Source organism: Oncorhynchus nerka, linkage group LG17 (assembly GCF_034236695.1).
Source record: "Oncorhynchus nerka isolate Pitt River linkage group LG17, Oner_Uvic_2.0, whole genome shotgun sequence".
NCBI lineage: Eukaryota > Metazoa > Chordata > Actinopteri > Salmoniformes > Salmonidae > Oncorhynchus > Oncorhynchus nerka.
Window position 1 is genome coordinate 32725117 of NC_088412.1, and position 16601 is coordinate 32741717.

The window sequence follows — 16601 nt, forward strand, 5'->3', positions numbered from 1 at the left end:
CTCTCTCTCTCCCTCTCTCCCTCCCGTCCCGGAGGACCTGGCCTGATGACTCCAGGTCGTGCTGCTGCTCCAGTTTCAACTGTTCTGCCTGCGGCTAGGGAACCCTGACCTGTTCACCGGACGTACTACCTTGTCCCGGACCTGCTGTTTTCTGCTCTCTCTCTCTACCGCACCTGCTGTCTCGACCTCTGAATGCTCGGCTATGAAAAGCCAACTGACATTTATTCCTGAGGTACTGACCTGTTGCACCGTCTACAACCACTGTGATTACTATTTAACCCTGCTGGCCATCTATGCGTGTTTGAACATCTTGGAGAACAATATGGCCTTAAATGGCCATGTACTCTTAAAATCTCTGCCCGGCACAGCCAGAAGAGGACTGGCCACCCCTCAGAAGAGGACTGGCCACCCCTCAGAGCCTGGTTCTTCTCTAGGTTTATAAACTCCACCCGGCACAGCCAGAAGAGGACTGGCCACCCCTCCGAGCCTGGTTCTTCTCTAGGTTTATAAACTCCACCCAGCACAGCCAGAAGAGGACTGGCCACCCCTCAGAGCCTGGTTCTTCTCTAGGTTTCTTTCTAGGTTCCTGCCTTTCCAGGAAGTTTTTCATAGGCACCATGCTTCTACATCTGCATTGCTTGCTGTTTGGGGTTTTAGGCTGGGTTTCTGTATAGCACATTGTGTCTGCTTGCTGTTTGGGGTTTTAGGCTGGGTTTCTGTATAGCACATTGTGTCTGCTTGCTGTTTGGGGTTTTAGGCTGGGTTTCTGTATAGCACATTGTGTCTGCTTGCTGTTTGGGGTTTTAGGCTGGGTTTCTGTATAGCACATTGTGTCTGCTTGCTGTTTGGGGTTTTAGGCTGGGTTTCTGTATAGCACATTGTGTCTGCTTGCTGTTTTAGGGGTTTTAGGTTGGGTTTCTGTATAGCACATTGTGTCTGCTTGCTGTTTGGGGTTTTAGGCTGGGTTTCTGTATAGCACATTGTGTCTGCTTGCTGTTTGGGGTTTTAGGCTGGGTTTCTGTATAGCACATTGTGTCTGCTTGCTGTTTGGGGTTTTAGGCTGGGTTTCTGTATAGCACATTGTGTCTGCTTGCTGTTTGGGGTTTTAGGCTGGGTTTCTGTATAGCACATTGTGTCCGCTTGCTGTTTGGGGTTTTAGGCTGGGTTTCTGTATAGCACATTGTGTCCGCTTGCTGTTTGGGGTTTTAGGCTGGGTTTCTGTATAGCACATTGTGTCCGCTTGCTGTTTGGGGTTTTAGGCTGGGTTTCTGTATAGCACATTGTGTCTGCTTGCTGTTTGGGGTTTTAGGCTGGGTTTCTGTATAGCACATTGTGTCTGCTTGCTGTTTGGGGTTTTAGGCTGGGTTTCTGTATAGCACATTGTGTCCGCTTGCTGTTTGGGGTTTTAGGCTGGGTTTCTGTATAGCACATTGTGTCTGCTTGCTGTTTGGGGTTTTAGGCTGGGTTTCTGTATAGCACATTGTGTCCGCTTGCTGTTTGGGGTTTTAGGCTGGGTTTCTGTATAGCACATTGTGTCTGCTTGCTGTTTTATAAATTTTGATTGATTGAGTTTCTGTATCAGCCTGACATTGTGTCCGCTTGCTGTTTGGGGTTTTAGGGCTTTTCTAAATAGCACATTGTGTCTGCTTGCTGTTTGGGGTTTTAGGCTGGGTTTCTGTATAGCACATTGTGACATCTGCTGATGTAAAAAGGGCTTTATAAATACATTTGATTGATTGAGTCTCTCTGTATCAGCCTGAGAGAAACGGCTGCACCGCGGCAATGTTCCTCAGGTGGTAAAAAGGGCTTTATAAATACATTTGATTGATTGAGTCTCTCTGTATCAGCCTGAGAGAAACGGCTGCACCGCGGCAGTGTTCCTCAGGTGGTAAAAAGGGCTTTATAAATACATTTGATTGATTGAGTCTCTCTGTATCAGCCTGAGAGAAACGGCTGCACCGCGGCAATGTTCCTCAGGTGGTAAAAAGGGCTTTATAAATACATTTGATTGATTGAGTCTCTCTGTATCAGCCTGAGAGAAACGGCTGCACCGCGGCAATGTTCCTCAGGTGGTAAAAAGGGCTTTATAAATACATTTGATTGATTGAGTCTCTCTGTATCAGCCTGAGAGAAACGGCTGCACCGCGGCAATGTTCCTCAGGTGGTAAAAAGGGCTTTATAAATACATTTGATTGATTGAGTCTCTCTGTATCAGCCTGAGAGAAACGGCTGCACCGCGGCAATGTTCCTCAGGTGGTAAAAAGGGCTTTATAAATACATTTGATTGATTGAGTCTCTCTGTATCAGCCTGAGAGAAACGGCTGCACCGCGGCAATGTTCCTCAGGTGGTAAAAAGGGCTTTATAAATACATTTGATTGATTGAGTCTCTCTGTATCAGCCTGAGAGAAACGGCTGCACCGCGGCAGTGTTCCTCAGGTGGTAAAAAGGGCTTTATAAATACATTTGATTGATTGAGTCTCTCTGTATCAGCCTGAGAGAAACGGCTGCACCGCGGCAATGTTCCTCAGGTGGTAAAAAGGGCTTTATAAATACATTTGATTGATTGAGTCTCTCTGTATCAGCCTGAGAGAAACGGCTGCACCGCGGCAGTGTTCCTCAGGTGGTAAAAAGGGCTTTATAAATACATTTGATTGATTGAGTCTCTCTGTATCAGCCTGAGAGAAACGGCTGCACCGCGGCAGTGTTCCTCAGGTGGTAAAAAGGGCTTTATAAATACATTTGATTGATTGAGTCTCTCTGTATCAGCCTGAGAGAAACGGCTGCACCGCGGCAATGTTCCTCAGGTGGTAAAAAGGGCTTTATAAATACATTTGATTGATTGAGTCTCTCTGTATCAGCCTGAGAGAAACGGCTGCACCGCGGCAATGTTCCTCAGGTGGTAAAAAGGGCTTTATAAATACATTTGATTGATTGAGTTTCTCTGTATCAGCCTGAGAGAAACGGCTGCACCGCGGCAATGTTCCTCAGGTGGTAAAAAGGGCTTTATAAATACATTTGATTGATTGAGTCTCTCTGTATCAGCCTGAGAGAAACGGCTGCACCGCGGCAATGTTCCTCAGGTGGTAAAAAGGGCTTTATAAATACATTTGATTGATTGAGTCTCTCTGTATCAGCCTGAGAGAAACGGCTGCACCGCGGCAATGTTCCTCAGGTGGTAAAAAGCTAGTTCGGTCACATTCTTAATGTGTGATTCGAAATTGAGTTCAGAATCTAAAATAACACTTAGGTTTTTTAGCTGGTGTTTTATTTTTATTGCCCGTGAATTAAAATATGCGGCCAGATTCTTTCTCTATGCTTTTGCTCCAACATTAAGTACCTCGGTCTTGACTTGATTTAGCTGGAGGATGTTGTGATCCATCAAAAGTATTTAAATGACTAATACAGTCTAATAATTTACCAATGGAGCTAAAATCCTCTGGTGACACAGAAATGCAAACTTGTGTATCGTCTGCGTGGCAGTGAAAATCAATGCTGCACTTTCGGATAACGCTGCCAAAGGGTGACATACTGTATATAAACTGAACTGTACCGGAACCAAATCGAACCTTGTGGAACGCCACATGTGATACGTATTTTCTCTGAGTTGTGTTCACCAAGGGTGACAAAAGAAACTTATGACCAGTTAAACTGGTCCTAAACCAATTTAGTCTGTCCAGAAGGACATCATGGTCAACAGTGTCAAATGCAGCGCTTAAATCCAAGAGTTGTTTGGCAACAATGTTGGCTCAAAGATCATTTAAATAAGGCTGTCTGCTGTGGTGGGCACGAAAACCAGATTGGGATTTTACAGTTGGGATTTTACAGTTCTCCAGAAATGTTCTTTAAGAATGGAAGGTTGGAGATGGGCCTAAAATAGCAAAGAGCTGAAGAATCTAGATGACTTTTCTTCAGAAGGGGTTTCACAGTAGCAGTTTTTTCCCCCTTTTCTGATAGAGTATGAAAAGCAGCAGTCCCTAGGGGTAAGGCTTCAATAAGAGCTACACTACAGTCTCAAGACAGTCGTGTGTCAGTGAGAAACATGCAATCAATTTTGCGCTCAGTAATGAGGTCATTCATGAGAAAAGTTGTAATAGTGATTGCTAACATTTAAAAGTTCCATATTCAATGAGTGTGGGCCACTCTGCCCCTGGGGGCATCTGCCTCAAGGTAACCAATGGAATAACAACCAAAATATTCATCTTACAAGCATGTTTTCTGACAGTCTCCGATCTATGAGAATGGTAGAAGATGAGTTTGTATAAACTCATAAATTAGGTTACTCACAATAACCATCGTGCCATTTCTACAGGAGTTGATATCTCTTAAACAGTTGCTGGAAATAATCCTGGAACCCCTGATTTGCTGGTTGCTTCAACAGCAAATCAAAGTTGTCACAAAAAAGACTTTCCTGTCATTGCAAAGTATCTTCACATTTCTTTCAGGGCAAAGAGTCGGCTGAAACGTTGTGAACCTCTTCGGTAGCACGGGTGGGGGCCATACATAATCATTCTCTTCCCTGTGTGTAACGGAATTCCTCTTCTTCAGAGGAGGAGCAAGGATCAGACCAATGTGCAACGTGGTAAGTGTCCATAATAATATATTTAATAAATCAACAGAACACTGAACAAAAGTACAAACAAACAACCGAAACAGTCCCGTATGGTGAAAACACTAACACAGGATACAACCACCCACAAATCAATAGAAATAGAAAACAGGCTACCTAAATATGGCTCCCAATCAGAGACAACGACTGACACCTGCCTCTGATTGAGAATCATACTAGGCCAAACACATAGAAATATAACAACAGAACAAAACATAGAAAAACGACATAAAATGCCCACCCCAACTTACGCCCTGACCAATTAAAATAAAGACATAAAAAGGGAACTAAGGTCAGAACGTGACACTGTGATAGCGAGGTTGTTTACATTGAAGGTTGTTAAAACCTACGTGAGTGATGATGGTGTCAATATTGGAGTAGTTGGCCAGAACTGTGGGCAGGAGGAAGTTGATGTCTTGGACACAGGTGACAGTGGACCTTGGTCGGTCCACAGACCGTAGGCAGGCCAAAATCTCTCACCATCGAGCTTCCCACACTGATGGTGGTCGTGATGTAATCCCATGGGGAAGCGACCTGCTGAACTGTGGTGGCCGTGGGGCCGTCTACCCTCACCACCTGGGTTCGGCCCGTCAGGTAGTCCACGATCCAGTTGCATAGGGAACTGTTCAATCCCAGGATCCTAAGCTTAGTGAAGAGCTTGGAGGAGACAATGGTATTAAACGCTGAGCTGTCGTCAATGAACCTCATTCTCACATAGGTATCCCACGTATGTAGGTGGGTGAGGGCAGTGTGGAGTGCATTTGAGATTGCATCATTTATAGATCTGTTGGGGTGGTATGCAAATTAAAACGTGGGGATTCCAGACTGGGACAAGGAGAGATTGAACATTAGCGTTAATATACCTGCCAGCTGTTCTGTGCATTCTCTGAGAATGCACCCTGGAATACCGTCCGGCCCCGCGGCCTTGAGAGTGTTGACCTGATTAAAGACCTTACATCAGGAAAAAGAGATCACCCAGTCCTCTGGGTCGATGGGGGCCCTCACATATGGTATGGTGTTGTTATTGTTCATCTGGAAGAGAGGCAATTTTGGGCAGATTACAGCTGGGTTTTCCTTTGTAATCCGTAATCGGACTGTCGCCCCTGCCACATCCGGCGGGTGTCAGAGCCTGTGTAACACGATTCCACATTATTCCTGAATGGTCCTTTTGCTTGTTTGATGACTCTGTGGAGGTCGTAGCGGGACTTCTTGTACTTATTCCTGTCCTCATCCGTAGCCTCAGGGTTGTCTGTGATAGCCCTGTGTGTGGTAGACCTGTCATTTAGCTTAGCGCCAACCTCAGTGTTAATACAGGGCTTTTGATTGGGGAAGCAGCAGACCTGATAAGGAGAACTTTACTGTACACATACCAAAATGGTGTAGCAGCAAGACGTGTTTGTTTTCGTCCCGTGTTTGGTCCCATGTAAATACTCAGCTTTTTTCTTTTTAATGTATACATTTCAATCTTTTTTTCTACGGTTCTGACTTAAAATATGTGGACAACTATAAATTCCTAGGTGTCTGGCTAGACTGTAAACTCTCCTTCCAGACTCACATTAAGCATCTCCAATCAAAACTTAAATCTAGAATCGGTTTCCTATTTTGCAACAAAGCCTCCTTCACTCATGCTGCCAAACATACCCTCGTAAAACTGACTATCTTGCCGATCCTGGACTTCGGCGATGTCATATACAAAATAGCCTCCAAAACTCTACTCAGCAAATTGGATGCAGTCTATCACAGTGCCATCGTTTTGTCACCAAAGCCCCATATACTGCCCACCATTGCGACCTGTATGCTCTCGTTGGCTGGTCCTCGCTACATATTCATCGCCAAACCCACTAGCTCCAGGTCATCTATACATCTTTGCTAGGTAAACCTCCACCTTATCTCAGCTCACTGGTCACCATAGCAACACCCACCCGTAGAACGCCCTCCAGCAGGTATATTTCACTGGTCATCCCCAAAGCCAGCACCCCCGTTGGCCGCCTTTCCTTCCAGTTCTCTGCTGCCAATGACTGGAACGAATTGCAAAAAAGAAGTTGGAGACTTATATCTCCCTCACTAACTTCAAGCATCGGCTGTCAGAGCAGCTTACCGATCGCTGCAGCTGTAAATAGCCCATCCAACCACCTACCTCATCTCCATATATTTTTTTCTGCTCTTTTGCACATAGGTATTTATACCAGTATTTATACTTGCACATCCTCATCTGCACATCTATCACTCCAGTGTTAATTGCTAAATTGTAATTACTTCGCCACTATAGCCTATAAAGGTGAAATAAAATGTAACATTTAAAAAATAAACACTCAGTAGGATACTGTATTTTCTGAATGAGATCACTATCCATTCTCTGTACAGGAGCTCTTGGGGAAATAATGGTGGATCCTAATAAATCAAATCAAATCTCTCTCTGGTCTAGTTGGTTGTAGACAGGAGCTATCTCTCTCTCTCTGGTCTAGTTGGTTGTAGACAGGAGCTCTCTCTCTCTCTCTCTCTCTCTCTGGTCTAGTTGGTTGTAGACAGGAGCTCTCTCTCTCTCTCTCTCTCTCTCTGGTCTAGTTGGTTGTAGACAGGAGCTCTCTCTCTCTCTCTCTCTCTGGTCTAGTTGGTTGTAGACAGGAGCTCTCTCTCTCTCTCTGGTCTAGTTGGTTGTAGACAGGAGCTCTCTCTCTCTCTCTCTGGTCTAGTTGGTTGTAGACAGGAGCTCTCTCTCTCTCTCTCTGGTCTAGTTGGTTGTAGACAGGAGCTCTCTCTCTCTCTCTGGTCTAGTTGGTTGTAGACAGGAGCTCTCTCTCTCTCTGGTCTAGTTGGTTGTAGACAGGAGCTCTCTCTCTCTCTCTCTCTGGTCTAGTTGGTTGTAGACAGGAGCTCTCTCTCTCTCTCTCTGGTCTAGTTGGTTGTAGACAGGAGCTCTCTCTCTCTCTCTCTCTGGTCTAGTTGGTTGTAGACAGGAGCTCTCTCTCTCTCTCTCTCTCTGGTCTAGTTGGTTGTAGACAGGAGCTCTCTCTCTCTCTCTCTCTCTGGTCTAGTTGGTTGTAGACAGGAGCTCTCTCTCTCTCTCTCTCTCTGGTCTAGTTGGTTGTAGACAGGAGCTCTCTCTCTCTCTCTCTCAGGAGCTCTGGTCTAGTTGGTTGTAGACAGGAGCTCTCTCTCTCTCTCTCTCTCTGGTCTAGTTGGTTGTAGACAGGAGCTCTCTCTCTCTCTCTCTCTGGTCTAGTTGGTTGTAGACAGGAGCTCTCTCTCTCTCTCTCTGGTCTAGTTGGTTGTAGACAGGAGCTCTCTCTCTCTCTCTCTCTCTGTCTAGTTGGTTGTAGACAGGAGCTCTCTCTCTCTCTCTCTCTCTCTCTCTCTCTGGTCTATCTGATCGCCATTGTGACTTGTGTCCCGACTCCAAAGTATCCAGCACCATATTCCTCCCCAGAGAAAAGCATGGGAAATGAGAAAGAGGCGTATGGTATTTTTATAAACCTGTGATCACTGACTAACCTAATTACACATTAATCAATCAAGTGTGATGAATCTGTGCCAGACTGGGTGTGACCTCACCCCCGCTTCTCCCTCTATCCCAGTGCATCCTTTTAAGGGCTCTACCATTGCTCACTTGTTTAAAGTTCACACGCAGCACACTTCTTTTTATACTGCCTGGTTGGTTCTCACCCTGGGGTGACCTTCCAGAGAATGGACTGAGCCAGGCGCAGGGTGCACCGCAACCTCTTGCCTTGAGCGGTACAGTATAGACCCTGGCTTGATGATTGGTGGAGAGTTTGACTGAGCAGGAAGTAGAATAAAGTAGGGTTTTGGTCAGCTATCTGAGGACCTGGCTGCCTGAAATGAATAATGAAAGAAGACCTGAATACTACAGTTTAACAAGAATGTTCCTGCTCCAGTTAATACTCTGTACAGGAAAAGGTATGGACAATATTAGTGTAATATACTGCTGGTCCATGTTTGGAATGTTATTTTATCCGTTACAGTTACATTAAGTGAAATAAGGGATAGCATGCATTGGCTTTACATGGAAGGGATGGCTTCACAAATCAAACAAGGTTTTGTCATTGTTCCTGAACTACAAAGCCCCAAAGCCAAAGAGCTCTCCCCCTCTGTGTTACAGTATTGATACGTATCTTTCCTGTAAAGCAGTGGGTTGGGACATCACTCCACACAGTGATTCATGGGAGTGCACATGTGATCCTGGATCTTTAAGGCATGGGAAGAGGGGTGGTGTGTGGGGACAGGGGAGACAGGGCAGTAAATATATGGCATCAGTAATTTACGGTGAGTGTACGATCCTCAAGAAATGTCTCAATTCAGCCAGATGGGGCTCATAAAGAAAGACAGACAGGCCTACAGAGGAAAGAAGAAGCATTGTCGTCTCTCCCCTCCCTCGTTTTCTGAATCAGTCACCCATTGATCTTTTGTGCATTCTACAAATCTCCATGGTGTCGTTCTTTTTCAGATGTAAGAAAATTAGAAAGAAGACCTCTCTTATTATGTAGCTATTTTATTCAACTTTTCTTTCTTTCTTCTAAACTACAGCCACTTTCTCTGTGGTGCTCTCACGACATTTCTGTAATTAAAGCCAAATGGCCTCCTTCGATTAGGGCTTCCAGCTGCATGCGTTTAATTCCATACAATCAAAGTGTCCTGTTCAACTGCTGGCTGTCACGGCTACCTAAGCTATTTGTCACAACAGAGACAAAAGAAACATTTATGAGCCATAAAGAATATCACTTATACAGTTTTACCCAGTTAAGCCTCCTTCAAAAGAAAACCATTTTACAAAACAATGGTATTTGTAGAAACTATTTTCAGACCGGCAGAAACAGAAGCTCCTGTTTGCAGTGTAGACTTCAGTGTGTGCCAGTGTTAAAGGCAGGCCTATTGGGAACCGCATAGAAACGAACTATGTCAATCTTATACACATTAGAGCTGAAGGTTTTCTGAGGTTGACACTGAGTGTTACCTGATATGTGGTACCTCTGTGTCATAGGTTCCTCCAGACGTCTGTTTTCCCCCACCACTGTGACCTTTAGATAGCAGGGTGACTGTGTGATCCCGTGAACTCACCACAAACTATGAACACAGCCTTGTTTCCCCGTGTTTTGACTGGGTTACACACGTATGCCAACATTGAGCCTAACTCACAGACCCGACGAAGATCAGTTTCGGATCGAAACGTTGTCAATAAATCTGTGAATTGGGAGCTTTAACAGTGTGTGGGCCTTCTCCTTCTATACTACTATTCTTTATTAGCCCAGCACCTATGTTTTTAAGGATGTGCGTATGACCACAAACTTCCTAACTCACGTACACACATGAACTCGTCCAGCGACCCTTTGGTGTACTAATCAATTCTATGATTTCATCTCTTCTATAGGCTTACCGGTATGTCTTTCCATAGTGAAACATGTACTAACACCAAGCCTTGTGATTGGGAATAGAGATGGCAGCTTCCTCAGCTCCCCTCATAGACATAACCCATGATCTAGGGTTGGGTTTCATGTGGTGCTGGGGTCTAGGATTTTTGTGGTGGATCTGGGGATATTTGTTCATCGTCATGAACTTCAATGAAACATTCTCAGACAAGAGGGAGAGGGAGGCATCTCTTTGCCTTTTTGCTCACCGGTAGTCTATCATTCCTCTTGGTCTTGGTCATCAAGTATATAAACATTGATAGGTCAAGCATTTAACCAGTGATAGTAGACACCTGCATAGCGGATGTTTTGGCAGTGTCAGAGGTGAAACTGTGTTGGAGCATCCAATCGGTGACCAGCTGCTCTTGCGATCATTGTCACACAGCCACAACTGCCCACTTGTGTTAGAGGTTCAGAATGAGAAAGTGTAGGCTATATAGAAATAATTACGCTCAAATGTAAATATAATTCAGCTAAATAATGAGGGTTTCTATCATCATAATGGAGGTGTAGATTACATCTCACATTCCAGTGTTCGAACTTGTAAAACAAGGCTGCATGGGATTTCTGTTGATGCGACTCCGCAATATACCGCTTCAGGTATAATGCCGGGAGCCACTTGTGGATTTGAAAGTTCTAACGTAGCTCCACCTCCAATACCATCAAAACTACTGCTATGCGGATGTTGGCTAAAGTGGATCTGATTGAAAGGAGCCCCTGATTACCATAATAAGAAGGATGTCTCTAACAGATGAAAGAGGTTTATTTTAAGAATCACAAAACGTCCAAAGAAAAACTGAAAGATCTTTGATTTCTGTGAGTGCATATGTCTACAGTATGACGAGGTAAATCTTGCCTTTTCGAGTAGTTGGCCTTAGAGATTTACGATTATAGGAAAGCCTATCATATCCATTTGTTCTGGAGGGGACATGAAGGAGTTAAGTGGATGCACATTTTTGGATGCAATTCCTGAAACAGTCTCTGTTTTGGCCTTTCGAAAACAGACTATGAAATGAATCTCATTTCTTCACAACTGTCTTTTGTGTGCCTATTTCCACCAGTTAGTCAGGACATGAGATGGTTGTGGGGGCGTTGGATGTAGTGGGGGAGTTCTCTCAGTCTGATGCCAGGACAATCCCGTATCCCGGAGAAAGGAGGCCAAAACACTTCAGCTCGGATTTAGCGCCATCGTTAAACTATTCTGAAGTAATTATGAGGCACTAAATGAAGAGTGGGATTGCCCTGTCGCAGTGGAGCAAAACGTCACTCCACATGAAGGTGATTTCAAGAGACACAAGGGCCTCTGTGCCATGGCTACAGGGCTGAGGGGTCTACAAGTGTACCTCACACACACACACACACACACACACACACACACACACACACACACACACACACACACACACACACACACACACACACACACACACACACACACACACACAGCACACACACACACACACACACACACACACACACACACACACACACACACACACACACACACACATACACTTGCTCCACCCCCTTTCTCTCTATCTCTAAGCAGCAATAAGCATAAAAAATATGTTTTATTGTCACGTACACTGGATAGGTGCAGTGAAATGTGTTGTTTTACAGGGTCAGCCATAATAGTCTGGCGCCCCTCTGACAAACGAGGGTTAAGTTCCTTGCTCAAGGGCACATTGACAGATTTTTCACCATGTCGGCTTGGGTATCATTTCCTCTGCAGTTCTGAAGCACGATGATTTAGTGTCACATTGAGTTCTCTGGGTTCATCCTTCACTTTGAATGCTGTTATTATGCACATCCATCCACTGTTGTCCAAAAAGGCACATCAATCTTTTCATCCACTCCATCCTCTGCATACATTTCATGCATCGCAGGAAATGCAGATGAGCTTTATGGTTTACATACATTCACTGAAAACCTACACTAACACAAGGTTATATTACCAGTATTGCACTTTTCATGTAGCCTGCTTTTTGCCAGCTAATATAATAGCCTAACTTCCGATCAATGACTAAACGCTCAAATCCTCTTGGTGCAGGATTATTTTGCTGTATAGTTCAAATAAAGGACCTACATCTGTAAAGCATTAGATCACTCTTATGAGATGACTCAATGTTAATATTGTTATTATGATTGTTGGTTTGATATAATTAGGGCATAATATCCACCTATTTCCTATAGATATCAAACATATTCCCTGATTAGATCATGTTGCATACTGTACGAGTTGGCCTTTATCTAGACAGACCACTTCAAGTAAGACCACCTAGTGGTCCATGAGGTAAGAGGGACACCTTGACATCAGGATTCAAATCTCATATTCCCTCAACCTCAGCCGTTCCTCTTATCTGATCTCCCTCTCGCGCTGTCAGAGACAGGGGGATATGAGCACTTCTCTAGTGTAACTTCATCACTTAGAAATGACTCGTTTCCCACGAAAGATAAGGGGCTGTAAGTGTAGCGTGGCCAGCTCTGCCACAGTCCTATGGAGTCAGACAGGTCCAGGTCCAGACTATCAGACAGATGTGTTTCATTTGGCTTTATCTGCTGACACATCCTGTCTGCGTCGCATGCGAGGACAGCATTACCCTCCCACTGGCACTGAGCTAGGGCAGAGCCAGAGTCAAAGTCACTGACTGAAATCTGAACCGGAACGTTCCTCTCCTCTCCCCCGCCTCACACCGCAGTCAACTGGCATTATTTCACTGTTGTCACACCCAATAAGAACATTTTTAACCTCTAAACACACTCCAAAGGGTCACTTTTAAAGCTTTTCTTTCTGTTTTGAACAGACACCAGCTTCCTCAAATTATACAAACGCCCTCTCCGAGTGGCATGCTTTGAGTTCCACTGTAAAACTGTGAACATGGAAAAACAAGTGAGATTTCACTGTTTCATAGCGAAATGACCGTCGTCACCGATATTTAGTCATTAAAATCAAATCAAATCAAATGTATTTATATAGCCCTTCGTACATCAGCTGATATCTCAAAGTGCTGTACAAAAACCCAGCCTAAAACCCCAAACAGCAAGCAATGCAGGTGTAGAAGCACGGTGGCTAGGAAAACCTCCCTAGAAAGGCCAAAACCTAGGAAGAAACCTAGAGAGGAACCAGGCTATGAGGGGTGGCCAGTCCTCTTCTGGCTGTGCCGGGTGGAGATTATAACAGAACATGGCCAAGATGTTCAAATGTTCATAAATGACCAGTATGGTCCAATAATAATAAGGCAGAACAGTTGAAACTGGAGCAGCAGCACGGTCAGGTGGACTGGGGACAGCAAGGAGTCATCATGTCAGGTAGTCCTAAGGCATGGTCCTAGGGCTCAGGTCCTCCGAGAGAGAGAAAGAAAGAGAGAAAGAGAGAATTAGAGAGAGCACACTTAAATTCACATAGGACACCGAATAGGACAGGAGAAGTACTCCAGATATAACAAACTGATATAACAAACTAGTACATATATACAGCACTTTAGCCTTATGGGAAACAGCAGTCAATACTGTGACTGAACTCCTCCAGAGAGAGAGGAGGATGTGTATGACTCCAGTATACATCAGTCATTGTTTGGTTGGTCCACATTTTTCTATCCCCATATATTCTTCATAAACCCTGTATGACCTTCCGCTTCTCCCCTTTCTATTCTTCTTCCTTGAAAAGGTAGGGGGCTGAAAGGGAAAATGGTTGCAGTAAAAAGGGGGGCACCTCGCATATGGTGACCTGTGTGTGTGTGTGTGTGTGTGTGTGTGTGTGTGTGTGTGTGTGTGTGTGTGTGTGTGTGTGTGTGTGTGTGTGTGTGTGTGTGTGTGTGTGTGTGTGTGTGTGTGTGTGTGTGTGTTGTGATGGGAGTTGTCCCAGTGTTCTCTGATGGTTCTATTGGGCAGTGACCTGCCACACACACACACACACACACACACACACACACACACGGACACATACCCCTTCCCTGCTGGTCATGAATATGGCTCTAATTAAATTCAATGAAGACAAACGAGTGTTAATTGGTAGGATAACGATGACCACAGCCAACAAAACAGACGCCAGCCTTCAAAAGGGAGGCTTCTGGCTCACTGCAGGCCTGTTCCTCCCAGCAAGAGTGGTCTGTGGGGGCTGAGGGGATCTGTGGAGGTCTGGGGGGGGTCCGTCCCTTGTGCTTTTTTTCTTTGTATTGGGAGGAAGCAACAAAGCAATAAAAGCCTTGGCTTTTCTTTTCTGCACTGGCTCCCCCTGTGCCGCCGTGTGAAACACAGGGCCCGGTGACAGATCCATGACCACTAACGAGTGCGCGCTCGTGTGTGTGTGTGTGTGTGTGTGTGTGTGTGTGTGTGTGTGTGTGTGTGTGTGTGTGTGTGTGTGTGTGTGTGTGTGTGTGTGTGTGTGTGTGTGTGTGTGTGTGTGTGTGTCTGTGGGTATCCCTTGATTATGTGACTGAAAGCAATTTCTCTGTGGTAGGACAGAGCACGCAACGCATTAAGATGCACTGTCTGATCATGGCCAGCAGTATGCATCTGAAACTCTCTCTCACACACTCTTATACAGTATGTTTTTGTTTTGAGTTTTGCGATATTCTGTTTTGAGTCATTTCAGGATAATAGGAGCACGTTAGTTCATATAAAGACATGAAGTATTCACCAGAAACCCATCTGCCTTGCTTCCCATTACTCTGCAGGGTCAAATTAATGCACACAGGTGTGATGAGTATGATGGGAGACAGAGTGCTGGTTTCAAGCGCAGGGCACATCAGGTGTTTATTTGTAAAGGACCACAGGAGGCGGCAGGTAGCTGGGTCCAGGGACAGGCAGAAGGTCATACACAGGGAATCCAAAAAGGTAACAGTTGATGCAAGGAAAAAGGCTAATAACGTAGTCCGGGAGATCAGGCAAGAGGTTGATGACAGGAAATCTGATACAAGCAGGGAATAGCAGGGAATATATGCAGGGAATAGCAGGGAATATATGCAGGGAATAGCAGGGAATATAGGCAGGGAATAGTAGGGAATATATGCAGGGAATAGTAGGGAATATAGGCAGGGAATAGCAGGGACTATATGCAGGGAATAGTAAGGAATATAGGCAGGGAATAGCAGGGAATATATGCAGGGAATAGCAGGGAATATAGGCAGGGAATAGCAGGGACTATATGCAGGGAATAGTAGGGAATATAGGCAGGGAATAGCAGGGACTATATGCAGGGAATAGTAAGGAATATAGGCAGGGAATAGCAGGGAATATAGGCAGGGAATAGCAGGGAATATATGCAGGGAATAGTAAGGAATATATGCAGGGAATAGCAGGAAATATATGCAGGGAATAGTAAGGAATATATGCAGGGAATAGCAGGGAATATAGGCAGGGAATAGCAGGGAATATATGCAGGGAATAGTAAGGAATATAGGCAGGGAATAGCAGGGAATATATGCAGGGAATAGCAGGGAATATATGCAGGGAATAGCAGGGAATATATGCAGGGAATAGTAAGGAATATATGCAGGGAATAGCAGGGAATATAGGCAGGGAATAGCAGGGAATATATGCAGGGAATAGTAAGGAATATAGGCAGGGAATAGCAGGGAATATAGGCAGGGAATAGCAGGGACTATATGCAGGGAATAGTAGGGAATATAGGCAGGGAATAGCAGGGAATATAGGCAGGGAATAGCAGGGAATATAGGCAGGGAATAGCAGGGAATATAGGCAGGGAATCGCAGGGAATATATGCAGGGAATAGCAGGGAATATATGCAGGGAATAGCAGGGAATATAGGCAGGGAATAGCAGGGAATATATGCAGGGAATAGCAGGGAATATATGCAGGGAATAGCAGGGAATATAGGCAGGGAATAGCAGGAAATATAGGCAGGGAATAGCAGGGAATATAGGCAGGGAATAGCAGGGAATATAGGCAGGGAATAGCAGGGAATATAGGCAGGGAATGGGCAAAAAACATTGTTAGTGAGGATGGCCAAAAACTACAATATATGGGAGGACCCTGAAAAGCAATCTTTATTATGGAAGAGGAGTGAAAGACCCTAGAATTTCACAATACCCTATGGTTATTACTGTCAATGCCTTTTATTGCATTCATATCCTCTATGCTGTGATAAATATGCTATACATATTTAAGAAGTTATAAAGGCACATAGGTTTTCAATCATTTGCTTTCCCCACATAGATTATTTCCCCTTCATTAATATGGCTTCATCATGGAAACTTCAAAACCGTTAGACTCGGAATACAGACAATAATGTAGGTAGCTAATATTCTTCATTTATTGTTTCCTCTATTAGTTTACCTGTAATCTCTCCTTTCCCCTCTGGCCCATGTTCCAATAAGACCTTTGGCCTCAGGGTAGAGGAGTAGAGGAAGAGGAGGCGGGGGGGATAACAGGACACATGTATCAAAGTCTCTCACTCCACTCCTCTGGCCAATAGAGATTGAGCAGGCCAGGGATCAGAGGTCAGGGGCTGTACATTAGTCAGGCATATGTGGTGGCAGTTACTGATGCCAGGGTTTGGATTAGTGGTGGATACTGGATGGAGCATTGGACTGCTAAAACGGGCTCAAATCTG